The sequence below is a fragment of the Ranitomeya variabilis genome, chromosome 5, assembly GCF_051348905.1.
Source record: "Ranitomeya variabilis isolate aRanVar5 chromosome 5, aRanVar5.hap1, whole genome shotgun sequence".
Classification (NCBI taxonomy): Eukaryota; Metazoa; Chordata; class Amphibia; order Anura; family Dendrobatidae; genus Ranitomeya; species Ranitomeya variabilis.
This window is the reverse complement of record NC_135236.1, coordinates 230,877,394-230,904,032: the sequence shown is the minus strand read 5'-3', so window position 1 is coordinate 230,904,032 and position 26,639 is coordinate 230,877,394. Positions and strand designations below refer to the sequence as shown.

General features: G+C 44.2%; 1 protein-coding gene and 1 long non-coding RNA gene across 5 annotated transcripts in view; one reads left to right on the top strand and one right to left on the bottom strand.

Annotated features, from left to right (window-relative positions):
- TJP1 (tight junction protein 1) overlaps nt 1–26,639 on the bottom strand; it is a 623,857-nt gene that overhangs the window by 407,044 nt on the left and 190,174 nt on the right. The gene's annotated exons all lie outside the window — the stretch shown is intronic.
- LOC143773560 (uncharacterized) lies at nt 12,993–14,842 on the top strand. Its single transcript, XR_013215233.1, has 3 exons — nt 12,993–13,175; nt 14,184–14,234; nt 14,547–14,842. It is a non-coding gene; the product is annotated as an uncharacterized LOC143773560 (long non-coding RNA).

Sequence of the window (26,639 nt, the reverse complement as noted above, 5' to 3'; positions counted from 1 at the left end):
AATCATGCAGCTACGGAGACAGAAACTAAATCTCTGAGCACTTCCAAATACTCAGAGATCACCAGAGCGTGCTTGGGAAATCTCGAGTAACGAGTATACTCGCTCATCACTAGCTGTTACCCTACCATTTTAGTCCATAAATGGACCTTCTTCCCTCAGACTGTATAATATCGATATGGAATAAATTGTGACTTTCCTCTTGAAATTGAAATGCCATACTGAGCGTTACAGTACCATAATGTCCACACACTTCTCAATCCTACAACCCCACTTGCATGAAGAAGTTCCACTTAACCCCTTTCTGCCATCGGAAGAAATAGTACGTCCGATGGCAGAACCCCCGCTTTGATGTGGGCTCCGGCGGTGAGCCCGCATCAAAGCCGGAACATGTCAGCTGTTTTGAACAGCTGACATGGGCCCGCAATAGGCGCGGGTGGAATCGCGATCCGCCCGCGCCTATTAACTAGTTAAATGCCGCTGTCAAACTCTGACAGCGGCATTTAACAAGCGCTTCTGGCCGGAAATGCGCACACATCACGTGATCGGGGGTCATCGGCGCGTAGGCATGACAATCAGAGGTTGCTGATACCGGATTGCTATGAGCACCACCCAGAGGTCAGTGCTCATAGCAATGCTGTAATTCTACTACACAGAGGCGATCTGATCATCGCCTCTATGTAGCAGAGCCAATCAAGTTATGCCAGCTTCTAGCCTCCCATGGAGGCTATTGAAGCATGGCAAAAGTAATTAAAAAAGTTTTTAAAAATATGAAAAAAATAAAAAAATATAATCAAACCTACACATATTTGGTATCGCCGAGTTCAGAATCGCCTGATCTATCAATAAAAAAAAGGATTAACCTGATCGCTAGACGGCGTAGTGATAAAAATTTTTAAAAACACCAGAATTACTTTTTTTGGTTGCCGCGACATTGCATTAAAATGCAATAACGCCAGATCAAAAGAACGTATCTGCACAAAAGTGATATAATTAAAAATGCCAGCTATTCATGCAAAAAATAAGCCCTCACCCGACCCCAGATCACGAAAAATCGAGACGCTACAGGTATTGGAAAAGTGCGCACTTTTTTATTTTTTAGCAAAGCTTGGAATTTTTTTTCATCACATAGATAAAAAATAACCTAGACATGTTTGGCATCTATGAACTTGTAATGACCTGGATAATCATAATAGCAGGTCAGTTTTAGCATTTAGTGAACCTAGCAAAAAAGCCAAACAAAAAACAAGTGTGGGATTGCACTTTTTTGCAATTTCACTGCACTTGGAATTTTTTTCCCATTTTCTAGTACACGACATAGTAAAACCAATGGCGTCGTTCAAAAGTACAACTCGTCCCGCTATAAAATAAGCCCTCACATGGCCATATTGAAGGAAAAATAAAAAAGTTATGGCTCTCGGAAGGAGGGGAGCGAAAAACAAAAAAACAAAAACGAAAATATCCCGGGTCTTTAAGGGGTTAAGGACTGATTCATTATAGCAGCATGTTGGATTGCAAATATCATTACAAATCACTTATTATTATTAATCATGAGTGCCAGATTTGTCTTTTCTACCAGTTGTTTAATAAGGGCCATGTCATGTCTTGCGAGATATCTGCTATGATCAGAGCAATCATTTTACTGTGGAAATAATTTGCATCTTTCCCAGTATACAGGCAGGTATGCATCCGCCCACGTAGATGATCTAGGAAGGCGCTTATAGCTGTAGCTCGCTGTTGGAGAAGTGCTGGTGCTTTATAAATAAATCATATAGACAATTAGATTAGATGCCCTCCTGAGAATTCACAGTCTACAAATACTACATGTTTCACAGTGGCATTTTTTTCCAATTATATTTACCTAGTTGGCATTTAATCTAAATCTTTGTGTCTGCCCTCAGAAAATCTGACCTAGGGGGGTAATATGCAATATGTGATGACATTGAGGAGCCAAGGACCTTGAAATGCAGGCAGGTCATGGCTACACTTTCAGCCATCAACCTTGTGGAATGATGAGTATCAGACTCTGGAGACCAGTATATGTGATGTGTAGAATACGTCTCACCTACTCAGCACTAATAATGAATAGACAACCCATGTGTCAGAACATGATCTCAAAGGGAAGCCAATTCTCAGCATCAAAGCATATAGACAGCTCATTGTAACACTATAGTTCAGCAGAAAGACAAAACTATGCGAGATACTTTCACAACCCTAATATAGCAGAATACTGTAAATTCTTGGATCTCTTGATCTGGAAATCAACTACAGATGACCTGTATTATTATTTCTACCAAAAAAGCAATTCGGTGAGAATCAACCATAATCATCCGTATGCTAATGCACTTTTTTTTTTTTTAATTGCATGGAAGCCACATGAAAGGGAGTCTCACCCCTTTTTTTTCGATTTGAGATAAAAATATGGTTCAATTGTGCATGAGCTCTGCATTACAGCAGTACCTTTCATATCCCCCAATTCCCCACCTTTGCTGAGAAAATACCTTTGTAATCTCTCCATTGTCCTATGTAAATTACCCGGGTCCGGTCCGATGGGAGGGGCCTATTCGCAGTCTCTCCCCCCGCTCCTCGGCGTGCTGGGCGTAACGAGATCCCGTACAGTTTCTGCACCTGCGCATTGAATTGGCCTCTGGCATCTGCGCAGTATGTTTTGACCAACTGTGGGCAAAGCATGAAATCATTATTGCGCATGAGCAATAATGAGTTGTATGCTTTGCCAACTGTTGGGCAAAACATACTGCACACGCGCGAGAGGCCACTTTAATGCGCATTCGCGGAAAAACAAAGCCAACGCAGGAAAGAAGAAAAATGAATGCGTAGAGCAAGGCGGTGGGGAGAAACGGCGAATAGGCCCCACCCATCGGACCAGACCAGGGTTATTTACATAGGATAATGGAGAGATTACAAAGTTATTTTCTCTGCAAAGGTGGGGAATCAGGGGATATGAAAGGTACTGCTGTAATGCAGAGCTCATGCACAATTGAACCATATTTTTATCTCAAATCGAAAAAAAAGGGGTGACAGATTTCCTTTAAGCCGCAATTATAGCCACTCATTGGACTCTCCTATCTTTAAAGGGAAGCCATCATCAGAAAATAAATTAAATGTGTTAAATGTATTTAAATAAAACAATTTTTTTTTAGATATTATAATTTGTATTAAAATGAAAGAAAAAAGAAAAACCTTTGTAAGAAGACGCTTACTGCATGTGTTGGAGGACACTCTGTTGGCAACAGGATGAAGGCACACGGGCACGTTTTCTCCACAAAGCAGTCTATTCGGGTTTATTTTACTCAGCATAAACCGCCACGTTGTACATCACACACATAGTCCATAGCACTTCCTATTACATGGCTTAACTTGCAGTCACTAAACATGCCGGACTTCTTTGTCCAGTTACCGTGGGCGAACGCACACCGAACAGATCATTAATTTCCACGGAACACCAACAGACGACATTAAGTTGCAGTCTCTAAACATGCTGGACCTTACTCCGTCCAATTACCATGGGTGACCGCATAGTTCCTTAACATCCATGGAACATCATAGGTACTAACAGTCTGTTCCAATAGCAGATACTTGTATGCCCATAACCCCCTTATCTGGAGTTACCTTACAGGAGCTCCTGCTCCACATGCTGACTCCTTGTCAGTCCTCTCTCCTGGGGAAACTGCCTTACTGGGATCACCGTCTCATCAGATGCCTTGGGACAAGGGCACTCCCGACAGTCCAGCCCCTCAGAAGGTCGGTAGCCTCCCCAATGCAGTGCTGTCACAGACTCTGTACACACATGGTCTCACCCTGTGCTCTTCAGGAATCTAGTCCTCTCGTGGGACCTTCCAACACAGCAACCATCCAGCTCCACGGCCTCTCCATGTGCTATTCAGGAATCTGGTCCTACTTCCAGGACCTTTCAACACACAGGCCATCCAGGACCTTACACACCAACCATGTGACCCAAACCATGGTCACATTACATAGCTAAAACCACCCCCATAGGTGGGAGGTGTGTGTGGTTAGCCAGTCTCGCCCAGCTCTCCGACTAACCCTGTAAGCCTCCCTTTAAAAAACAAAGCTCATAGAACTACAGGTCCCAGTACATTACTGGCTTACAGCGCAGAGGACCTCACCCTCTGCGACACATACCGGCCATTTACAGCAATGCCGCTCACTGTCTCACACCTTATAATTTTCACACTGGCCAATAAAGCCTTTTTAGACACTAACTTCCTGTTGTTTCAGGAAACAATATGTGTACATAGCCATAATACTCAGATCATGACCTTACCTTTTAATTTGAGACTGTTCAAAGGTCATTGTGAAGGGAGAGGGGACAAAGTCATACGTGACATCACTGACTATGATTGGTGAATCCTGTGTTATCAGTTATGTACAGATGTGTTACCTGTCACTGCAATCCTGCCTCTGATGATAAAGAGCCTCCTGAAAACTCTTTGTGAAAGGACAGTAAATGTCAGTCTAAAGAAAGTCCTAATGGCCATTGCGAAAACTGCAAGATTACTAATTTTTATTTATTTTTTTTCTACTAAAGATTGTGATATTAAAACATTGCCAATTTATTTTTAATAAATTTAACACAAAAGTCTGACCTAAACAATTGGTAATTTTCTGATGATAGTTTCTTTTTACGGCTCTTGCAGACAAATTTATTTCTAGTCCAACTGCCATATAACTAAACATGGAATCACACGAGGACCAATGTTATTCTATGGGGCTGTGGTCATGTCCAATTTATCACAGAGTCTATCCAAAGAAAAAAAAAATCACAGCATGATTTGTATCTGATATTCGGATTTCACTTGCCCGTGCAAGTCAATGAGTCTTTGGGAAAATCATAATGCACTCGGATGTCATCTGGGTGCAGTCCAATTTTCACAGACTGACAGAATGGTGAAGATGGAGAATTTTTTTTTTCAAACTTCTCCTCATCCTAGAAAATTGGGTCACACTATGATCGCACTCTGATCAAACTGATCAGAGTATTATTAGCATAATCGGCCCAATTCTCTCAGATGAGCAAAAATACACTGGTGTGACCCTAGCATAAAGTGATTTTTTGTCTACTTCTCTGCCTACTTTACATGCTACTGTACCGTGCTTCAGCTATGCAACCGCACTGATCTCATCTTACAATTTCCTGCCTATGCTTTGCAGATAATAACCTTTGTGATTGTATAGTGTATTAAAATGTTTTTTCCCTTCACTTTACTCTCCTGTATATACCGGAGATGACTGGTATTCGAAAGAATGTAGAGAGGTTTCCACAAAACAGAGCAGAAACAAACAGAAACCAGAAAAGACAATCTTGTATTCCCACCCCTGTGCAATGTGGGTGCAAATGTAAGGAGCAGGACAAAAAAGACCGGACTGGGTGTACCTCTTCCGTGACGGATCCGGAACTGTCAAGCCTGTCACCCATGTTGTACAGGGGAAAGCTTAAAACCCCGGACCGACCTTTGCACTCAGTGGCGGGGGGCGCGGCTAAGCTAAAAAAGCCATAGCGTGCGGGAAACCAGTGCGACTTGGCGGGAACGCACAGCGCGCAGACAGACAGTTTTGGTGCTCCGTCCCCTGATCGTCCAGACTGAACAGGCCCACACCACAGGGGCCCATTATCCTCACACAGAGACTGTCGACAGAATCTTGTTAAGTGCCCGCTGGCACCTATGACTGGGAGTGACAAAATCCCTGGTCAGAGACTAGACGCACGCGTGCTGAGACAGAGAACCCGGGTGACCCGCTGTGAACTGTATCCTGATTCACCCGTATACAGCTGCCGAGTTACAGTAAGCTCCAGCAGAGCCACAGACTACCCATGTTCCTGCACAGCAGCCTCTGTACCCAGGACTCTGAGGACTCACCGGATCCTCATCTGCCTCAGGACCACGCCGGACCCCTCACACCCCACTGCCTTGGCGCCACCGTTTGAACCTGGGACTCCACATTCTGAACGTAGTTGGACTGATAAGTCTATTGTTACTGCACTCCTCTTTAAAATTCCCTATTACTGTTGTACCCCATTTTGCATAATCTGTTACTCTCCTGTGTTTCCATTACCCTCTCTGTTATACTAAATCACTCATTAACCCCTGCTCTGCCTCCTGTCCGTTACTGCATCTTGCATCCTGCTCACACACTTATTAAACAGCCTTCCAAAACACGGTTGCCACACAGGGCCTTACTTCTGTGAGCCCTCTCTGACAGGCTACAGAGCCACACACGCACCTACCTGCCACCCTGGCAATGAAGGTCCAGGTGCTTTTTCTAAGATGTGGGCATTTATTCTTTCCGCTGCCATAACCGGCACTCTAGGTGGTTACTAAGTAGATGCAATTTCACGCACCAGTTTTACATTAATAGATCATCATACATTTCCCCTAATGTCGTCTGTCCTGGTGAAATGTTCTCATAAGAGAAAGAACAAGATGTTAATAAATGGATTATGATCAGTGTTTCTTTATCCCTTGTGCTTACAGCTATAAGATCACATCATCCCCTGTTATTTGGCACAAAACCATTAATATTCTCAGAGCGTTGTTGTCCTCTATTAGGGGAAACACAGGATGTGCAGCTGAGAAGCCGTCATTCTGCTTAGGACGTCCTGTGAATGTCTATTAGTTCTTCACTCTCCTCCAAAACAGCTTTGTCGGAGAAGGGACTTCTCATCGTCCCAGCACAAAATGAGTTATGATGAATTCATTTATTCACTTCAGTCATCTCACTCAGGGTGAAAAGTGTATGAACCATATTACTTGTGTTATACCAATGACCAGAGCACGGGTAATAATCTGACACCACGCTGACAACTTCCACCCTACATAAAGCTTGATAATAATGAAGTGACATGGTGTCAGATGGATTAATATCTTGTCATCGTGTTAAATAAAATGCTGCAGCAGGGAGACAATAGTGGAGGTTTTTAGTTTCTCCTCCAGAGCTGCATGCACCAGATTCATCAAGAAAAAATATAAATACATTAAAGCATTTTGTCCGGCTTCAGATGAAATGTCTGTAGTCACCCTAAGTGACTACAGACTTCCCGATTGTAATAGTGTGCACTGTCATGATTCCCCTGTAGTCCCTGCGTGGGTGGGTGTTCATGCCATTTCCATACTTGTGGTCACATGCCAACTAGACTCTTGTGCTTCTCTTAATTCTCTTTTATTGAGAAATGCTGGGTGATACTAGTCAGTATGTGACCACGAGTATGCAAAGCACATGCATGCATTCACGTGACCTCCCATGTGAGTGAGACAGGGGAACCGTGACAGTGTGAGTATTGCACACTGTCAGGACCCAGCAGTCTGCAGGCATATAAAGTGACTGCAGACATTTCTTCTGTGGCTCCATAACAATTTTAACATTTCCTACCCTTGTAGTCTATGCACTGTGGACAGACCTTGGGGGCAATACTCCCCTATAAAATGTAGGATGCAGGAAAAATATATCTTTGTACTGCGTTAGCCAGTAGATAGAAAAATATTAAAATCTGAGCGCCCTATGCCTGATGAAGAGACCCGAGTTGTTTCGAAAGCTGCTATTTGTTATCATCTTCTCAGTTAGCCAATAAAAGGTATCAACCACTGAGGACTCTCAAATTGTAATGTTTTTCCATAAACTGTAAACATTTATACAAGTTTTAGTCATCTCACTGCACAGAAAACCAGGACGGTTAACTTTTAATGCGGATTATTAATCTCCCTAAAATCCCCAGTAGCTTTTACAAACAGAAAATGTACATTGTTCCAAATCATTAGATAGGACCTCAACATAAATGACATCACTGTTTTCTGAAAAGGCCGTTGTCTCCATCTGTAATCAGTTTCACAGTTTATCACAAAGATGCATTGTACCCTATAATAACAAGCTCACTGATTCTTCTGGTTCTTAGCAGAAAAGAACGGCAAAATGAGTTCAACTCGTGATCACAGAACTCGGAAGCATAACTAAATTCGGAGTATTATTTTCCCCAACTTCTACCACTTTCTCGCTGTAACTAGATAATCAGTTACCAACTATTTTTCGGAGTACTGAAAATAGGTGTGCCAATGGGTAATACCATCTTTCCTTATAACATGTAAACATGGTAAGGAAAAAAAAAAAGAACATATCAGAATATAACAGGGAATAATGGGTGAGTGCTACTCAGGGCTATTCCCATTGCAGGGATACAAATAACGATAAAAAGGCAATATACAGTATAAAGCCGATGTCTATGTGACAGTCAGGTGGGAAAGGTCTGAAACAGCATAAGATGGGCAAACTAAGAAGTGATCATATGTAAGCTCACCAGTCTATGATGACAACTATTAATTAGCCGAGATGTGGCCTTACATGGTGCTAAAAGTTTACAAATAAGACATTTATTTGTTCCTGACTTTTTTGCTCTATCATAAACCATTTATAATAAATGTCATTTATTATGTATCACACATGTTGGAGTTGGGTTTGTCCTTCAGATCTAAAAATGTTTGTCTGCAACCAGCTTTTGTATGACTGGTTGTCATTAGGCGCCCATGTGTATGCATGAGCGGCCGTACAAGACACTCATCTCACACAGCTGCTTTGCTGATGGCTAATGTGGCATGGTGGAGGCCTCACCTGGGATCTGCACTGTTACTGCCCAGTCAGCACTTTACGCACATCAGTAGTGCTGAGCTTGGAACTTGCAGCTGTCCCTTGTCAGCACTGCAATGACATAGCTGTGTGCCGGGAAGTGCTCCTCTATCGAAAACACTGCAGACATCTGTTTTATTTTCGGGATCTTGCTGTGTTTTATTCATTGCACACAGTTGTTATGTGTGTGGTGCTGCGAAAACATCATTCAGTTTAATGAAGAAAAAGAAAGCCTGGAAACCTTGCAAACTTTCCTGATACGATTTTTTCAAACTACAGCTTCACTATTTAAAGAGAATCTGTCACCCCTCCTCTGGACGATTCTGACCTATTACTATGGGCATACAGGTAATGGAATGGTTAAACCAGTCTTACCTGTATGCCTCATAAGTGCCGTGTAGATGTTGAGACGTGTGGTGCCTGGAAGAAAGACCTGCCTCCTGACTTCACTATAATGGCACCTCCTCCCATCATCGTCACACTGACCTGTGATGTGCAGTGGCGGCGATGTAATCCCGCGCATGCGCTGTCCTTTGGCGTGGTTATGTGAACCTTATCTATCCTTCTATGGGCAGAGTCTTCATCGATCTTCTGCGCAGGCGCTGGTGAGTCACTGCAAAGTAGCAGAGCAGAGTCGGCGCCTGAGCAGAAGATCGATGAAGACTCTGTCCTTTGAAAGGCAGATAAGGTTCACATAACCTTATCCGACTGGAAGAGATCATTAACATATAACATTATAAATGAATTTCTCAAGATCTACACCCCAGCTATGAGGCATACAGGTAAAAATAGTTAAAGCATTCTATTACCTGTATGCCCATAGTAATAGCTTAAAATCATCCAGGGGGTGACAGATTCCCTTTAAAGCTATAGTCTAGTCTCATCACATATGTTTACTGCTCATGCTGTGTTCTCCCAAATTGGGAGTCCCCTTTCCCACTATTTCATTATGCGGTTTTCTGAATACTGTTCCACATCCATGGTGGCCAGGATGGTTCCTTCTGGTAGAGGACCTATTGCTGCTAGTTTATTCAATAGGTCAGTTGTGTCCTGAATGTAGCTGGGTGTATTCTTTACCATTGGTAGAGGGTATTCTTAAACCAACGGTAAAGAATACACCCAGCTACATTCAGGACACAACTGACCTACTGAATAAACTAGCAGCAATAGGTCCTCTACCAGAAGGAACTATCCTGGCCATCATGGATGTGGAATCTTTGTACTCCAATATCCCACACCAGGATGGATTAAATGCCTGCAAATTCTTCCTGGAAAACACAGAGAATTATGCTGATTCTGTGGTGAAACTTATAAAATTCATCCTCACCTGCAATTACTTTGAATTTGACAAGATCTATCTACAGGAGACTGGCACTGCAATGGGAAGTATAACGGCCCCACAGTATGCAAATCTTTTCATGGCCAAGCTTGAAAGCGTCTTTTGTCCTCGTGTCCCATCAGGCCTCTGGCCTACTACCGCTACATTAATGACATTTTAATCATCTGGCCGGAGTCTGAGCCACAGCTAAAGATGTTCCACGAACAGTTTAATCAATTTCATTCCACCATCAACTTGACACTCAACTACTCCTGTACTGAAATTAACTTTTTGGACACCATCATTAAGCTGCAAAACAATGAAATAGAGACATCCCTGTATCAGAAGCCAATCGACCATCCAACATACCTTAAATGGAACAGTTTCCATCCAAAACACATAAAAAACTCCATTGTCTACAGCCAAGCCATCAGATACAATCGTATATGTTCCAACCCCATGGATAGAGATGAACACCTTGGTCGCCTCAGAAAGGCCTTTTTGAATCATGGCTACCATCCAAGAACAATTGAAAACCAGATTACAAGAGCCACCAGAATATCAAGGAATCACCTGCTGCATTACAAAGCTACAGAAGAAAATAACCGGGTACCTCTAGTAGTTACCTACAATCCAAATCTGGAGGTGCTAAGGGGAGCTGCATGGAAATTACAACCTTTACTGCAAAAAGATGCCCGCTTACAATCCATTTTTCCAGATCCCCCACTACTGTGTTTTAGGCAGCCCCCAAATCTAAGAAGCATCATTGTCAAGAGCTCCCTGTCCTCTCCAACAGCTACAGGTACCTTTCCTTGCAACCAGAAAAAATGTAAAACCTGTCCATTTATAATGACCACGGTCAAGATAAAGATCCCCAATTCACATCAGGACTACAAGATACCAGGTACATTCAGCTGCGTCACTTCTAATGTGGTGTACCTAATTATTTGTACTAAATGTCCAACTGGGGGTCTGTATGTGGGGGAGACAGGGCAGAAACTGAGAACAAGGATGAACGCTCACCGCCACACAATAAGAGAAAAAAGAATGGATCTACCTGTGGCCAAACATTTTTGTATGCCTGATCATAGCACCATGGTCCTGAAATTACTTGTATTGAAAGGTAACTTCAAATCTCAGAGAGACAGGAGAATCTGGGAGTATAAACTTATGACAACCTTTGACACACTTCAGGAATGAATGTGTCACATGGATTTATGTCTTTTTACATCAATTAAGGCATTTGCACCTCAGACCTTGTGGGGCATCATAACACAGACCCAGACACCAATCAGAGGACAACAAAACATTCACTCCTAATCTAGGAACTTACCAATATTTATGGACACAACTGTTTATCACTCTCCCATAATGGCAGTTCTGTGCCGTGTTGTGTATAAATATGTGATTCTTCAGATGTTGTATTAGTCTATGCCTGATGAAGAGGCCTGAGTAGTCTCGAAAGCTTGCAATGTGTTACTTTTTCATGGCTAACTGAAAAGATGGTATCAACCCCTGAGGACTCTCAATTCTAAATATGTTTCTACCTACTGGCTAACACGGTACAAAGATATATATCTTTCCTGTATTAGCATGCTAAAGAATTTCCCTTTACTGAAACAAAGGTTCATAGGCCAACTCCTAAAAGAAAACCACAGAGCATTGTCCCTCCTCCACAAAACTTCACAGCCATCACAATGCCCTCAGTCAGGTAAAGTTCTCCTGGCATTTCGGAGAATCCCAGACTCATACATTGGACAGCTGGATAGAGAACCATTACTCATTATTCCCCAGAACACATTGCCACTAGACCAGAGTCCAATGGTGTCGTGCTGTACACTACTCCACCTGCGTTGTTTGGTGATGTCAGAATTGCATACAGCTATTTGGTCACAGAAACCCATATCATGAAGCTCCAGGCGCAGCGTTTTTATACATAGAAGAAGAGTATCCAGCTCACAATACAATTAGCCGTCCTCCGCTTACCTATTGAGGTGGAAGAGTGAGGGGTAATGGTAAAACCCTTTAAAATATCTCATCCAAAAAAACTCATTGTCAGATCCCACAGATTTTTTATTTGTCCCTTTCTGCTTTTGTACTGTTTCTGCCCTTTATGTATTTTAATATTTCATCTTTTCGTCATTTTGAAAGCACCATACTTTTTAATATTAAATCTATGATGTTATAAGTTTGTTCCTCGCTGCTCTGACAGTACCATCATCCTCAAATAGGGAAAGTATAACCTGGCTGTGTTACCCTGTGTATGCCAGAGTGCAATAAGTGCCCTTTTCAGGTGTTTGGGAAAGCTGAGTAAGCACGTGTGCTAGTGTGTCACCCAGGGTAGGTGGTTCGCTGGCCTAACAAAACGGCAAGGGATGGCAGTAAAAAGAGTGGTGTGGGAACTGGTTATGGGATGCATTTAGCTCATTGTCAGGATATTGCAATAATTTAATGGACAAGTGTGCATGAGAAGTGCCGTCCCCCGAGACAGTCATATCCAAGTCACGGGTGCAGCGAGTGGTTGGTGTTCGTGACAACAAGAAAAATGGAAGCAATTTTAATCCTATACACTCAGTCAGTGCCTAGAATTTTTTTTAATCCACAATGCACTCAGTCAGGTAAAATTCTCCTGGCATTTTGACAATCCTAGACTCATACATTGGACGGCCGTATGGAGAACCATTATTCATCACTCCCCAGAACACATTGCCACTGAGTCCAATGGTGTCGTGCTGTACGCTACTCCACCTGCATTATGTTTGGTGATGTCACAATTGCATACAGCTACTTGGTCATAGAAACCCATATCATGAAGCTCCAGGCGCAGCGTTTTTATACACAGAATAAGAGGATCCAGCTCACGAACAGTGAACAATATAATTCACAAAAAAGCATTAAACAAGATTATCATGGTGATGGTTACATGAAAGGAGACGGCGTCAATGCGTTTTGAGTGACTTATCACCCTTATTCATGAACATGATCACGAACAAGGGGGCTAGGTCACTCGAAACAAGTTGATGCTGTGTCTTTTCATGTAACCATCCCCATGAAAATCCTGTTTTAATCCTCCACTATGCACTTTTGTGAATAAAGATTGTTCACTATTCGTGAGCTGGATCCTTTTCTTCTTCTATGGATTACTTTCACGCTTTGACACCGTCACGCTTTCCAGGCTCCGAACAAACCAAAGATATACTGAACGGTGAGCTGGATATTTGTTTTATCTAGCAGAGTTTTATGCTGATGCTAATGCCAGAAATGGTTTTGAACTCTGCAGTTTTATGCAGTAAATGCATCAGTAATCCGTCATCCAGCTCTGTAAATTTACATGGTCTGCCAATTTGTGGTTGAGTTACTGTGGTTTGTAAATGCTTCCACATTCAATAATACTAACAGTTGATTGTGGATTATATAGGAGAGAAGAAATGTTATCAGCTGATTTGTTACACTGGTAACAAGATGTGGCCATCCTCGATTAGCTCTAGTAAACCAGGATGTCATTGGTGGACGGTGGTGACAGAAACTGTGGTATATGACCGCAGTGCCAACCCCTGATGACGTCCTGTTTCAAGAGGGGTGATAGACAAAGCAGAGAAGTGAGTGCAGCTCCAGCTTCCTGTGATGCCCTCTCAAGCAAAAAGACACAGGAAGTAACATAAAAAACACATATAGGAAATAGAAGGATAAGAAGAAGTGTCGGGTACATGATAATAAAGCTAATTACAAAAGTGGTTAGGGCTTAAAGATATGTATTTATAAGGGCTTTATAGGTATCAGACCAACTATTTAGGTTTCAACTCAGGGGGAGGAAGATGTAAGGTAGTGCATACCAGTCCTTAGTCTCCCATTTGGGGTTTATTAAACATTTTTATGTATTCTGGAGAAGAAAACAGGGAGTGTTGTTCATTAGCTACAGATTTATCAATTGTTTTACTGCTGTATATATCACACAACCTTCTTTTCTGCTAATTGCTGGACTGTTCCTACCATATAGGTGCACAATAACAATTATGTTCAGTATGTAGGCATTTTGTTTGTACAAGTGGTGGTGGGAGATGGTCTTTGTCTGTGTTTTTTTATAAAATGATGAAAGTTTAATTAAAAAATAGTAATTAAAAAAATGGAAGAATATAATGTATGACCGGCAAACTCTTTGATGTTAACGTTTTATAGCATTACATTTAGAATAATGCTTATCCCTTATGTTCAGGGCAGTGAAATAAACAAGATGCGTTGACTTCCCTTTTCGGTGACCTTGCTTGTAAGTGTACAGAATGTGAAATAACAGGAAGGGCACAGATTTGCATGATACAAGTATTAAGGAGGGCTTTTCTAATGTGAAAAGGGGATTAAAGAATAAGAATTGGCAAAAATTACTGTGCAGCTGTACAGCAGGTCTCAGGGGGGATTATGTGGTAGTTGTACCATATTTTACCACATATTTAATATATTTGGCTGTCATTCTCCAGACATATATAATCTCTTTACTGCTTTGATATGGTAACTATATAATAACTAAGTGATTTCTATGGTGATATTACATGTATATATTGATGCACATTCCACCCCATAGGGTGCTCTGTCCAGTCTGAAGATGTTCGGAGGGTAATAGGTCATTCACTTACTGGTTGTCAGACAGAATAACAAACGCCTCGTCTCCTCAGCAATGTCTGTGAATGTATGATGGGATGTCCGAATGTTTCTGCTTCTACAAGTGACAAGTGACCCTGAAGTCTCATAATGTTACCACTGAAAACAACTCCCAGAAATTCAGAAGGAAAAAGCTACTAAGGAAAAGTAAAACAGACTCATCCTGTGAAGGCAAATGCATTATACTTTGTAATGGCGATGTCAGCTTCTCACGCATCAATCACCATGCAATTCCTGTCATCACGCACTTGTCCGTCTCACATATATCAATGCCTGTTGGTCTTCAAATTGTTAACATATGTATTGGTTAAAGTTACTGTTTCTAGACTGCACTCCATGTACAGTATCAATAGAAATTGGAGAAAAAAATTGTAAAATGAATAAAAGCTAAAAAAAAACTAAAACAACACGGCAGGAGCCGCAGGGTACAGAACACTATCAACTTGCAGATTAACCCCATATATGCAGATTAACAGCTTTATTTTACATGACGGGTCCCCTTAAAGTTTCATTTACAGGATATGTCATAAAGTCCAATAGATGCAGGATGCACATAGGTGCTATAGAAAACATGGAGAGAAATGGGTATGCACAGCCGCCATCCTAAACAGCGTGCAACAAGGTATCTGTTCTCAAGGCAGAGTCAGGTCTCAATGGTGGAAACAAAATCTATCATGCCACATTTTGTTAATGTCATAATTATTCCAGATAGGACTACCCCCTTTAAATCATTATTTTAATTTATTTCGCTATAGATTTTCAGTGCATTACATTAATGCTTACCACATAGTGGTTGTTATAAATATTATAAATGTTTAGGCTTTTGTATTTCCATTGCACATGATCCATGATATTAGATTACAGTATTCTCCAGTTCAAGAAAATAATACGTGAAAAGCGTCCTATATTTTATTTTGGGTCTAAATGTTGGTAGCAGATACCTTCTAATTCAGATAATGAAGAGGGTTAAAAACAAAAAATATTGATCTTTTTTATTTAGAATTGAGAGTCCTCAGTGGTTGATACCTTTTAATGGCTAACTGAAAAGATGGTAACAAATTGCAAGCTTTCGAGACTACATATGTCTCTTCATCAGGAAAAGACTAAAACAAATTCTGAAGAATCACATATTTATGCACAACATAGTATAGAAAAAAAAGAGGGGAAAAAAAGGAGGGCATCTTATTTATGTCACTTCAATTGTACTGCTGCCCTCTAGGGGACAAAACTCACATATGCAGAGAAAAGAAAATACAATACAAATAGATGGCAAAATACTAATTTACAAGTGCAACGTTAAAGTCTATATTTTCTCAGATACTAATGTACAATGTTGTGATAAATTATTTTCTACTAAAATGATACATTTTCATATATTAAATACTTCTATTTGCAAATCTGCCCCAATGTAATGTACTGTTGACATTGCATCCATTTATTAGCATCAGATGCCCTGAGCCAGGGATACTGTGCTCACATAATTAAGTAATTTTAATATATCTATATATAGTGATTTACTTGCTACTTTACCCAGAAAAATTGCTGTGGTTTCTAAAAGAGACAGTCGACCATACTGAAATTTGCACTGTAAATACCTTGTTTCATGAGAAGTGAGAGTGCAATGAACCTTAGCGACAGCAATGAGAAATATTCTCACTCAGAGTGGCCTCACCAACTTGTTGCCGCTCCAGTATTCTCTACTACAAGTTAGATTTGCTGCACACATTTCTGTTTGTCTCCGGACATAGTAATGTTTTTTGTGTCCGTCGAAAAAATGGACAGCGATGGATCTGTTGCCATCCGTCATTTGCTCGAATGGAAGCCTATGGGCACCGGATCCATCAAATGACGGAATCCAGCGACAGATTCTGTTTTTTTAACTGAGCATGCTCCGATCCAAATAGCCAGATCCGCTAGTCGGATCTGGCGAATAAACAGATACATCGCATCAGTTTTTCACAATCTGCGATGGATCCATCGAGCCAACGGATTGTGACTGATAGCAAAAAACTGATGTGTGAAAGCGGCCTTATTGGAAAACAGAGTCCTTAAAGAGGGGCCAAAGTGAGCTTCTAAAAAAGTTCTCATTTCGAAATCTGCCTTCCAAACCGTTTATTCTGTCATTGGTAAATAAGCTGAAACGTACAGAAATACTACTGAATAGGCATGATGGCGGAAGTCTGAAAATGTCTGAAGAAACAATTCAAGATATAGACAAAACAGAACTCATCATCTTTCCCCCATCTCGCGTATCCCCCTACCTGATCTGTCTATTATAGTAAACGGCATCACGCTCTCTCCTGCACCTGAAATCTGCTGCCTCGGGGTAACCCCTGACTCTGCCCTGTCCTTCAAACCGCACATCCAAACTCTTGCCACCTCCTGTCACCTCCTACTCAAAAATATTGCCAGAATCCGTCCCTTCCTCACTCCACAATCTACTAAAACTCTTGTGCATGCCCTCATCATCTCCAGACTCGATTATTGCAACACCCTCCTCTGTGGCCTCCCCGCTAACTCTCTTGCACCACTCCAGTCTGTCTTCAACTCTGCTGCCCGACTAATTTACCTCTCTCCTCGCTACTCCCCTGCTTCTCCCCTCTGCAAATCCCTCCACTGGCTCCCAATTCCCCAACAAATCCAGTTCAAACTACTAACACTGATTTTCAAAGCCATCCACAACCTGTCCCCTCCCTATATCTCTGAACTAATCTCCCAATATCTTCCCTCACGTAATCTTCGATCCTCCCAAGGCCTCCTACTCTCCTCCACACTTATTCGCTCCTCACACAACTGCCTCCAAGATTTCTCCCGAATATCCCCATCCTCTGAAATTCCACGCCTCAACACGTCCAATTATCCACCACCCTCGGATCCTTCAGACGGAACCTGAAAGCCCATCTCTTCAGGAAAGCCTACAGCCTGCAATAACCATTCTGCCACCTCACCACCACCCGAGCTGCCGCCTCACCACCACCAGAGCTGCCACACCCTCGACCTTCTGTCTCTTCCCCATTATCCCGTAGAATGTAAGTCCGCAAGGACAGGATCCTCTCCCCTCTGTACTAGTCTGTCATTGTAAATTTGTTTACTGTAAATGAAGCGATGGCCCGGGGACCACCACGGTGCAGGAGACTACTGTACACAAGACGAGGTGCAATCAACAAAGGATAGATTTATTGGGAGACAGGGAATGGAGGGGACATGGAAGATGCAAACAGGAATTTACAATAGCAAAAGATAATGCACATGAATCAACTTGTCTGTAAAACAGCACGATACTTCAACAATTACAAACTCAAAATCTATCTCACCAGCCACTGTACACAATGAAACATATATCGATGCTACTCTGTACATAGCCTCCCTGGCCTTTACTACTCAGGCCACACGGCTACCGTGCTCTAGCTACTGAAGTCTGCACTAGACCCTAGCTGGTGCACCAGGCAGGAACAGACTCACGGTGATGTTGGGGACACAGGTCCAGTCCCAGGGGGCCCCAAAAGTCCACAACGGTGGTGCGCACGGATTCCTATCAGCTCTGCTAAGCGTGGTCTTCTCCTTGCTCCTGGAGACCGTAAGTCCCCTTCCAAGTATCTTCGTGGCTTCACAAACCAGCGCAGAACAGCCACCCTTTGCTGTATCCGGGAAAGTCTCTCTACCAAACGCAGTTCGTCTCAAGCTGTGAAATCTTCCTTGCAGCCTACGGCTCTTCCTTGCAGACAGGCCAGAAGACAGGCCAGCACACAGTTTACACAGTTCACACAGTTCCCTCTAGAAACTTCTCTCTCTTCTCCCTGGAGACTTCCTATCTCACACGCAGTCCAGGCTCAACTCCTCCCCTCAAGCTAGGGCAGTTCATCTTACAGCCTAAAGCAGGGGAAAAAGCAGAACAATCCATCTCACACCAGACAAGGGGGTGCAGTCTCTTAAAGTGACAGGGTGTTCCTTACTGTGCATAACAGCACCACCCTCTTACATGCCTCCCTTCTTAATGATGGTCGTCCTCGGCCATCACAGCTTCAGGAAAAAAGTATAATTGAGGAGACAACAAGGGTATACAGACAGACAGAGCACACTGTTCTACATATCGGACTGGTGGAACCCTTGCATTAGACCTCTGGGATCTCCGAAGCTCTTGGCTGTCAGGCAAGGCTTGACTATCTTCCAGAGGAACACTTGTTGCAGGGGACATTGTGAGCTCTTGTCTGGTCTCATCCTCACATGGCGGTACTGGTACATCCATGGGATTACCGTTTCTGGGCGGCTGAGGACCCCCTACTGTGTCAGGGACGGTCCACCACTCCTCATCGATTTGGCCATCAGGCATGACAGATTCAGGAGGTGGAGTGGCGCCTTCAGGCGACAATGGCGTAGAACAGACCTCAGACCGGCAAGGCCGCAGCATATTTCTGTGAAGTATTCTAGGGGCGGATGCCCCATTCTCAATCTGTACCTTGTAGACAGGGCCGTTAGCATACACTCTCTCGATAACCTTGTACGGCTGTACTTCCCATCTCTCACTTAGTTTTCCCTTGGGGCGTTTCTCTCTGACCAACACTCGGTCTCCAGGTTGGAGCGGTAACTCTTGAGTCGGTTTGCGGGCCGCATGTTCCTTTTCTTGCAGTTGCTGACCCGCCAACCGCCGTATCATTTGCAAACGTTGCCGACGCTCTTTCACCCATGCGGTGACATTTCGCTCCATCAGCTCCGCAGTTTGTATGGTCTGGAAGGGTGCCCTCTGTTCAGTACTCTTAATGAGGTCACATACTCGACACTGCCGGCAAACCTCTTCCACCACAAGCTCCAACCGGGGGCAATACACATACCGCTGCAACCATTGGTAGGTCTTTGTGGGGCCGAAGTGCGCTCCGAATTCATGGGCTTCTTTAGCTACTTCTTGAGCCATTCTTCCTGGGATGACCACTTGCCACCTTACTTCCATATCCTTTGGCTGTTGCCTCTTACGATATAGTACTGACTCTCGCACTTCCAGTCTTTCCCACTGGTGCAACACACTCCTCGTTTCAGAGTCCAGATTTTCTCTCTCTTGTTTGCCAGGCTTCCGTTTTTGCGTTACCCACCACTTCATCAGTCTCAGCCCTTCGTCTTCATCCTGAACGTGCCCCCATTCTTCATTGGTTCTCCCCAGGGACCGAGGTAATGTGCAGGCCTCCCTTCTTGACTGGGCCACAACCATTGGAGTCTTGAACTTATTGAAGTCTGGGGTTTCCTCCTCTTCGAGTTGCTCGTCAAGATCCCCCACTGGGGTCTCCACTGGCACTCTTGACAGCCCATCCGCATTTGCGTTTTGAGTAGCCGAGCGATAGCGGATGGTAAAGTCGAACTTGGACAGGCGAGCCATCCACCGTTTGGTAAACATAATCTGATCGAGTTCACGTAGGATATTCATTCCCAGTACTACAGGCACATCTTTCTTGACAGGCTCAGGGACGAGTAGGATCCCTTTTCTTCCAACTACTTGTCCACAGATTCGAATATTCATCCACACGACCCCTGTGACCGGAATCGGTTGTTGGTTGGCAGCAAACAAGCGAATCAATGTCTCCTTTTCTGGCTTGGCCAGGTTCTGGAAATGCTGCTTGAAGCACGCTTCTGACATCATTGTCACTTGTGACCCGGTATCTACCAGGCAATCCACCAGAACTCCTTCAAATTCAGCACGTAGGATGGGGCTCCCAGCGATCAAGTGTTCATTATGATATGGAGCGGCCTCTCTTCTCGCCTCCCCCGCAGAGTGCCGCACTACTGCGGGGGTTGGTAGTTTAACGGCGGCTCCCACTGGCCTTGAGTATAGTTCCGACAGTCTCTGGCAAGGTGCCCCCGTCCTCCACACTCCCAGCATTGCATGCCTCCTCCTCGCCGAAGGGTACTTCGAGCCTGTCCTCGTGCCGCCGATGCCTGACGGGAGGGGGCCTGTTCCCACTGATCCCTTGTCGATCGGGCCGAAGAATGGTTGTATGAGTATGGTGGGTCAGTTCCTTGTAGTTCCCCCACTCTCCGCTCCATCTGGGTCAGTTTCTCTTGCACGTTAACAAGGGACCGCTGCAAATCTTGCACTCCCTGGACCAGCACATCTTGATGGTTTGGGTCCCCTCTGGAATTGGCGCCCTGGACACGTATCACTCCAGACGCATAGCTTTCTTCTTTACTTCGGGCCACTGTTTCCCCTCTGGAATTGGCGTCCTGGACATGCATCACTCCAGACGCGTAGCTTTCTTCTTTACTTCGGGCCACTGTTTCTGCCAGGACTTGACGAAACGTAAGGGCTGGATCTGCCCGGACCCGTTCTGACAGTGCCTGCCTCAAGGATGTGCTGTGTAGTCCCAGAATGAACTGCTCCCGGAGTATCCGGTCTTTAGAGCCCATGCCGCCAAGTCCATCTGCCTCCTTTCTCTGCACCTCTTCAAACACTTCCTGCAGTACCGTTGCATACTGAGAAATTCCTTCCTCTTCCCGCTGCAGCCTAGAGAAAAATTTGGCGCGAAGATGTCCCGCGCTAGCGGTCTCACCGTAGATCTCTTCCAGGAACTTCACTAGCTCCTTCAGGGTACTGCGGGTGAGTTCTGGTTGTAGGCAGATGTTTCTGCGGGCTTCCCCCTCTAGGGCAGTTAAAGCAATGTCCACTTCAAGGACTGGGCTTATGTTATAAATCTTCAGGGTGCATTGCAGCCGGGACACCCAGTCGGACAGTGGCATATTTTTGCCGTCAAATTTTGGGAGCACACTAAGTATGGTGCCCATAGGGAGTGTCCTTGCAGGGGTTCCACCAATGCCCACAGCATCTCCATTAACATTAGCATTCCCGCCATTGCTGTCTGCTGCCTCCATCTTGGTGACAGTACCCTGCTCGCAGCGCCACTTGAAGCGATGGCCCGGGGACCACCACGGTGCAGGAGACTACTGTACACAAGACGAGGTGCAATCAACAAAGGATAGATTTATTGGGAGACAGGGAATGGAGGGGACATGGAAGATGCAAACAGGAATTTACAATAGCAAAAGATAATGCACATGAATCAACTTGTCTGTAAAACAGCACGATACTTCAACAATTACAAACTCAAAATCTATCTCACCAGCCACTGTACACAATGAAACATATATCGATGCTACTCTGTACATAGCCTCCCTGGCCTTTACTACTCAGGCCACACGGCTACCGTGCTCTAGCTACTGAAGTCTGCACTAGACCCTAGCTGGTGCACCAGGCAGGAACAGACTCACGGTGATGTTGGGGACACAGGTCCAGTCCCAGGGGGCCCCAAAAGTCCACAACGGTGGTGCGCACGGATTCCTATCAGCTCTGCTAAGCGTGGTCTTCTCCTTGCTCCTGGAGACCGTAAGTCCCCTTCCAAGTATCTTCGTGGCTTCACAAACCAGCGCAGAACAGCCACCCTTTGCTGTATCCGGGAAAGTCTCTCTACCAAACGCAGTTCGTCTCAAGCTGTGAAATCTTCCTTGCAGCCTACGGCTCTTCCTTGCAGACAGGCCAGAAGACAGGCCAGCACACAGTTTACACAGTTCACACAGTTCCCTCTAGAAACTTCTCTCTCTTCTCCCTGGAGACTTCCTATCTCACACGCAGTCCAGGCTCAACTCCTCCCCTCAAGCTAGGGCAGTTCATCTTACAGCCTAAAGCAGGGGAAAAAGCAGAACAATCCATCTCACACCAGACAAGGGGGTGCAGTCTCTTAAAGTGACAGGGTGTTCCTTACTGTGCATAACAGCACCACCCTCTTACATAAACGATATCTATAACTCTGCATGTAACCCCTTGTCATGTACAGCACCATGGAATTAATGGTGCTATATAAATAATAATAATAATAATAATAATAATAATAATAATAATAATAATAATAATGTCAAACAGCAACTTCTGGCATCTCCAAGTAAATCGTTGCACAGGTTTTTCCAGGAGACAAGCATGTCGTATTCCCCATCTCAACGAGCGGCCAAGAAAGGACGTGTTCACCCGTACATGGTCACTGTCAATCAGAAATTAAAAGGACCCGATCAAGAGAAAAGAGCTAGTTAAGAAATTCAGGCTATGACTCCAGACATCCTACAGAATACATTCAACCATATGGAACGGCACGGGCAGGCATGCTAGGATGCGAACAGTGAACATTTTCAACAACTTCTTTACAACATCAGTTTCTCATGAACCAATGTATGTACAGTCCAAATTTCAGTAAGATAGATAGTCTGTTTTAGAAGTTACAGCAATTGTTCTGGGTGAGATAGCGAGAAATGTCTATAAATTATGTGTAATAATGAGAAATGACACAGGGAAAAGTATTGAACACACTTACTGAAATCTCTTTACTACTTCGTACAAAAGCTTTTGTTGGTGATGACAGCTTCAAGACACAGTCTTGTCTAAATGTTGAGCAAACTTTAAACCCGCTTGAACATGTTCTTTGCATGACTCTTGCATGGTGAACGTGCATACATGCCATGGAGGTTGAGTGGATTACTTATCGTTTTCTAATAAACAACTGTACCTGCAGGTTCCAGGTCTTTCTTTATCTCCCCACAGGTGCTCCTTGCTTTTTTTGACAACTCTTGTGATAATTCGTTTCACTCCTGTGTTTAAAATCTTCCAGGGAGCAATGGTGAAATATTGTTCTTTCCACTTCCAGAATATGGCCCCAACAGTGCTCACTGGAACCTTCAGTTGTTCAGACATTCTTGTGTAAGCGGTCATGGTTTCATCACTGACTATGGCCTATGGGCAACATGGTGGCTCAGTGGTTAGAACTGTAGCCTTGCACCACTGGGGTCCTGGGTTCAAATCCCACCAAGGACAACACCTGCAAGGAGTTTGTATGTTCTCCCTGTGTTTGCGTGGGTTTCCTCCTAGTTCTCTGGTTTTGTCCCACATTCCAAAGACAGGCTGATAAGGAATTTAGATTATGAGCCCCATTGGTGACAGTGATGATGATGATGATGATGTATGTAAAGCACTGTGGAATATGATAGTGCTATATAAGCAAAGCATAATAAAAAAAAATAATAAATAGGGACAGTGTGAGAGACAGCTCAGCAGCCCTATGGGATTGTGGTGTGCTGGACTGTCAGTTTTGTGACAGTCCAGTCATGCAATCTGATCCTAGGCCGTGCTGGGCTGTCAGCATTTTGATTGACAGCCCTGCTGTTTAATCTGGTCTAGTCTGCGGGCATTACCCCAGGTGTCACTTGTCCTCTAATGATTTGCAAGGTATTTAGCTGGCTTGTTGTGAGCAGCAGGTTGTCAGTAGTAGCTTTGCTTTAGGTATGTTTGCTTGCTCTATGTCTGACTTCTGAACTTGCTGATGACCTAGGATTTGTTGTAACTATTCCTGTGAATAATCCCTTATACTTTTGACACTCTCTGACTTCAGGTATCTGACCCCGGAATTGGCCTCTGGCTGTTTTTATGCTCCCTTGTTTTGACGTATCCTTCTGTCATTTGACCCAGGACTGTTACCTGACCACGCCTTTGTCTTACCCTTTTGTACTACGAGCCCTCATGGTATCGGATCACGGACCTCCTGACTTCCCTGTCTCACGGCTTGCCTGTGATTCGTGACTCAGCATCACATAACCAATGTCATCACGAGTATGTTTTGCATCAATAAGGTTGCGAAGGTCTGGAAACAGCTTATTGGTTTTACTCATCACGAGTTGTTTCTTCTGTGGCATCTTGGTAATGAGACACCTTTTTTTTAGTCAATCAGTTGCACCAGCTGATATTATTTTTCACTAAATGGCAAGATTGCTTTCTAAATACTAATAGATTTCAGCTGGTGTCCTGACTTTCAACAGCTTTTTGCACCTCACTATCTTCATGTGTTCAATATTTTTTCCCTTTTCTCATTATTACAGATAATTAAGGCATCTATGGTATGATGTCTTTGCCTGTGTGGATTGGATGAGGGTTTTTTACTGACATCTGGTGAGAATTTCATGTCAATAGCACCTTTAGAAATATATTTAATTAGAAAATTGGTGACGTTCAATATTTATTGCACCCATTGTATATATACATTTAAATTGCAACAACAAAAAGAAAAAGTCATGGAGGTATGGAAATCACAGGATTGATAGACATGTTAATTATATGCAAAATTATGAAAAATGGAAACAAAATTTTCAAAACATCTACATCTATTCAGTATCAAGTATGAGTACCTTGAACAGAAATACACACACTTACACTCCTTGTCTGCTATCAATGATTGTCTAAGGAAGATCCTGCCATGCTGAATACACTTGGGCACTCAAATCTTTAAGTAATGATGTCCCAGATGTGCTGTAAGGGAGACAAGTCTGTAGCCACTACAAGCTGTAGTAGCACGTTTTGTCCTTGGAAGCTGCTCACAGCATGAATTGTGTGGAAAACGGCTCCTGGGATACTTTGGAAAAAAGGTCATACCACTGCCTGGACAACCAAATCAGTGTAATGCCAAACTGCTAGTGTACCTAGAGTAAAGACTAGAGGATTCTGTCTACAGTACATCTCCCCACACCGTAATCCTTGGAGAAGGACTGTTGTAATGTTATCTCATTAAGGTCTCTTCATAGAGTCACTCACATAGTTTTCAGACCAAACTCAGGATATCATTGCATCCAAGATAAAAACGTCACTCATCGCTGAAGAGGATAGACCTTCTTTCCTCCCTTCATTGTTCTATTAGAGTTTCCAATGTCATTGGTCCAGGGGTGGGATTCAAATTTTTAACAACAGGTCCTCTAAGTCGCGGCGGCCGTAATTTTGGCCACGCCCATTTTCAATAACCCCGCCCATACTAATAACTTATTAGTATGGGCGGGGTTATTGAAAATGGGCGTGGCCACACATTATGCTCCATACTGTATAATGGCCACACATGATGCTCCATACTGTACAATGGCCACACATGATGCTCCATACTGTATAAAGGCCACATATGATGCTCCATGCATACTGTATAATGGCCCCCCCTCCCATCATGTATGCATGGCTCATCTCCCCCTCCCTATATGCATAGGTAACTCACCCCCCCCCGTATGCGTGGCTCATTTCCCCCTCCCTGTATGCATGGGTGGCTCAGGCACTGGCTCATCTCCCATCCCCCCTGTATGCGTGGCTCATCTCCCCCTCCTGTATGCATGGGTGGCTCAGGCACTGGCTCATCTCATGGGCCACGCATACAGGGGGGGGGATGGGAGATGAGCCAGTGCCTGACCCACCTATGCATACAGGAGGGGGAGATGAGCCACGCATACAGGGGGGGGGGATGAGCCACGCACTGGCTCATCTCCCCCCCCCCCCCCGGCGTATGCATGGCTCATCTCCCCCCCCCCATATGCGTGGCTCATCGCCGGCTCCCCAGTCCCATCTTGTATCATGGCTCCCCGTCCACCGCGGACCTCCTACATGCTCGCCGCCGGCTCCCTTCATCCTCCCTGGCTGCCTGGAATGATTCATCATTCATCCCGACGCCCCCCCCCCCCATGCGTGGCTCATCGCCGGCTCCCCGACGCTCCCAGTCCCATCTTGTATCATTCATGGGCATGGCTCCCCGTCCTGGCCGTCCACCGCGGACCTCCTCCTCCCCGCCGGCTCCCCCGTCCTCCCTGGCTGGAATGATTCATACTCACCTGTCTCTGAGTCACCTCACAGGCTCACACACTGCGTAGCAGAGGAACGGAATCCTCCACCTCGCTCTGTCCCTGCGCAGCACTGCACCGTCCTCCTCGTCCTGTGTGAGCGCCGCGGTCAGGTGGTAACGGTCATTTAAGATGATGAATATTCATGAATATTCATCACCTTAATGAGGCGGCACCATGTGACCGCTCACACAGGGCGAGCTGCAGTCGTGCAGTCGCTGAGAGCAGACCAGCCGGCACCGCTGGAGCAGGTGAGGTGAGTATGACACAGGGAGCAGGAGGCATAAGCGGCGACGGGGGTGGGATTTTCAATTACCGGAACGCTGGCAGATAGAAATTTTAGTAAACGGCTGCC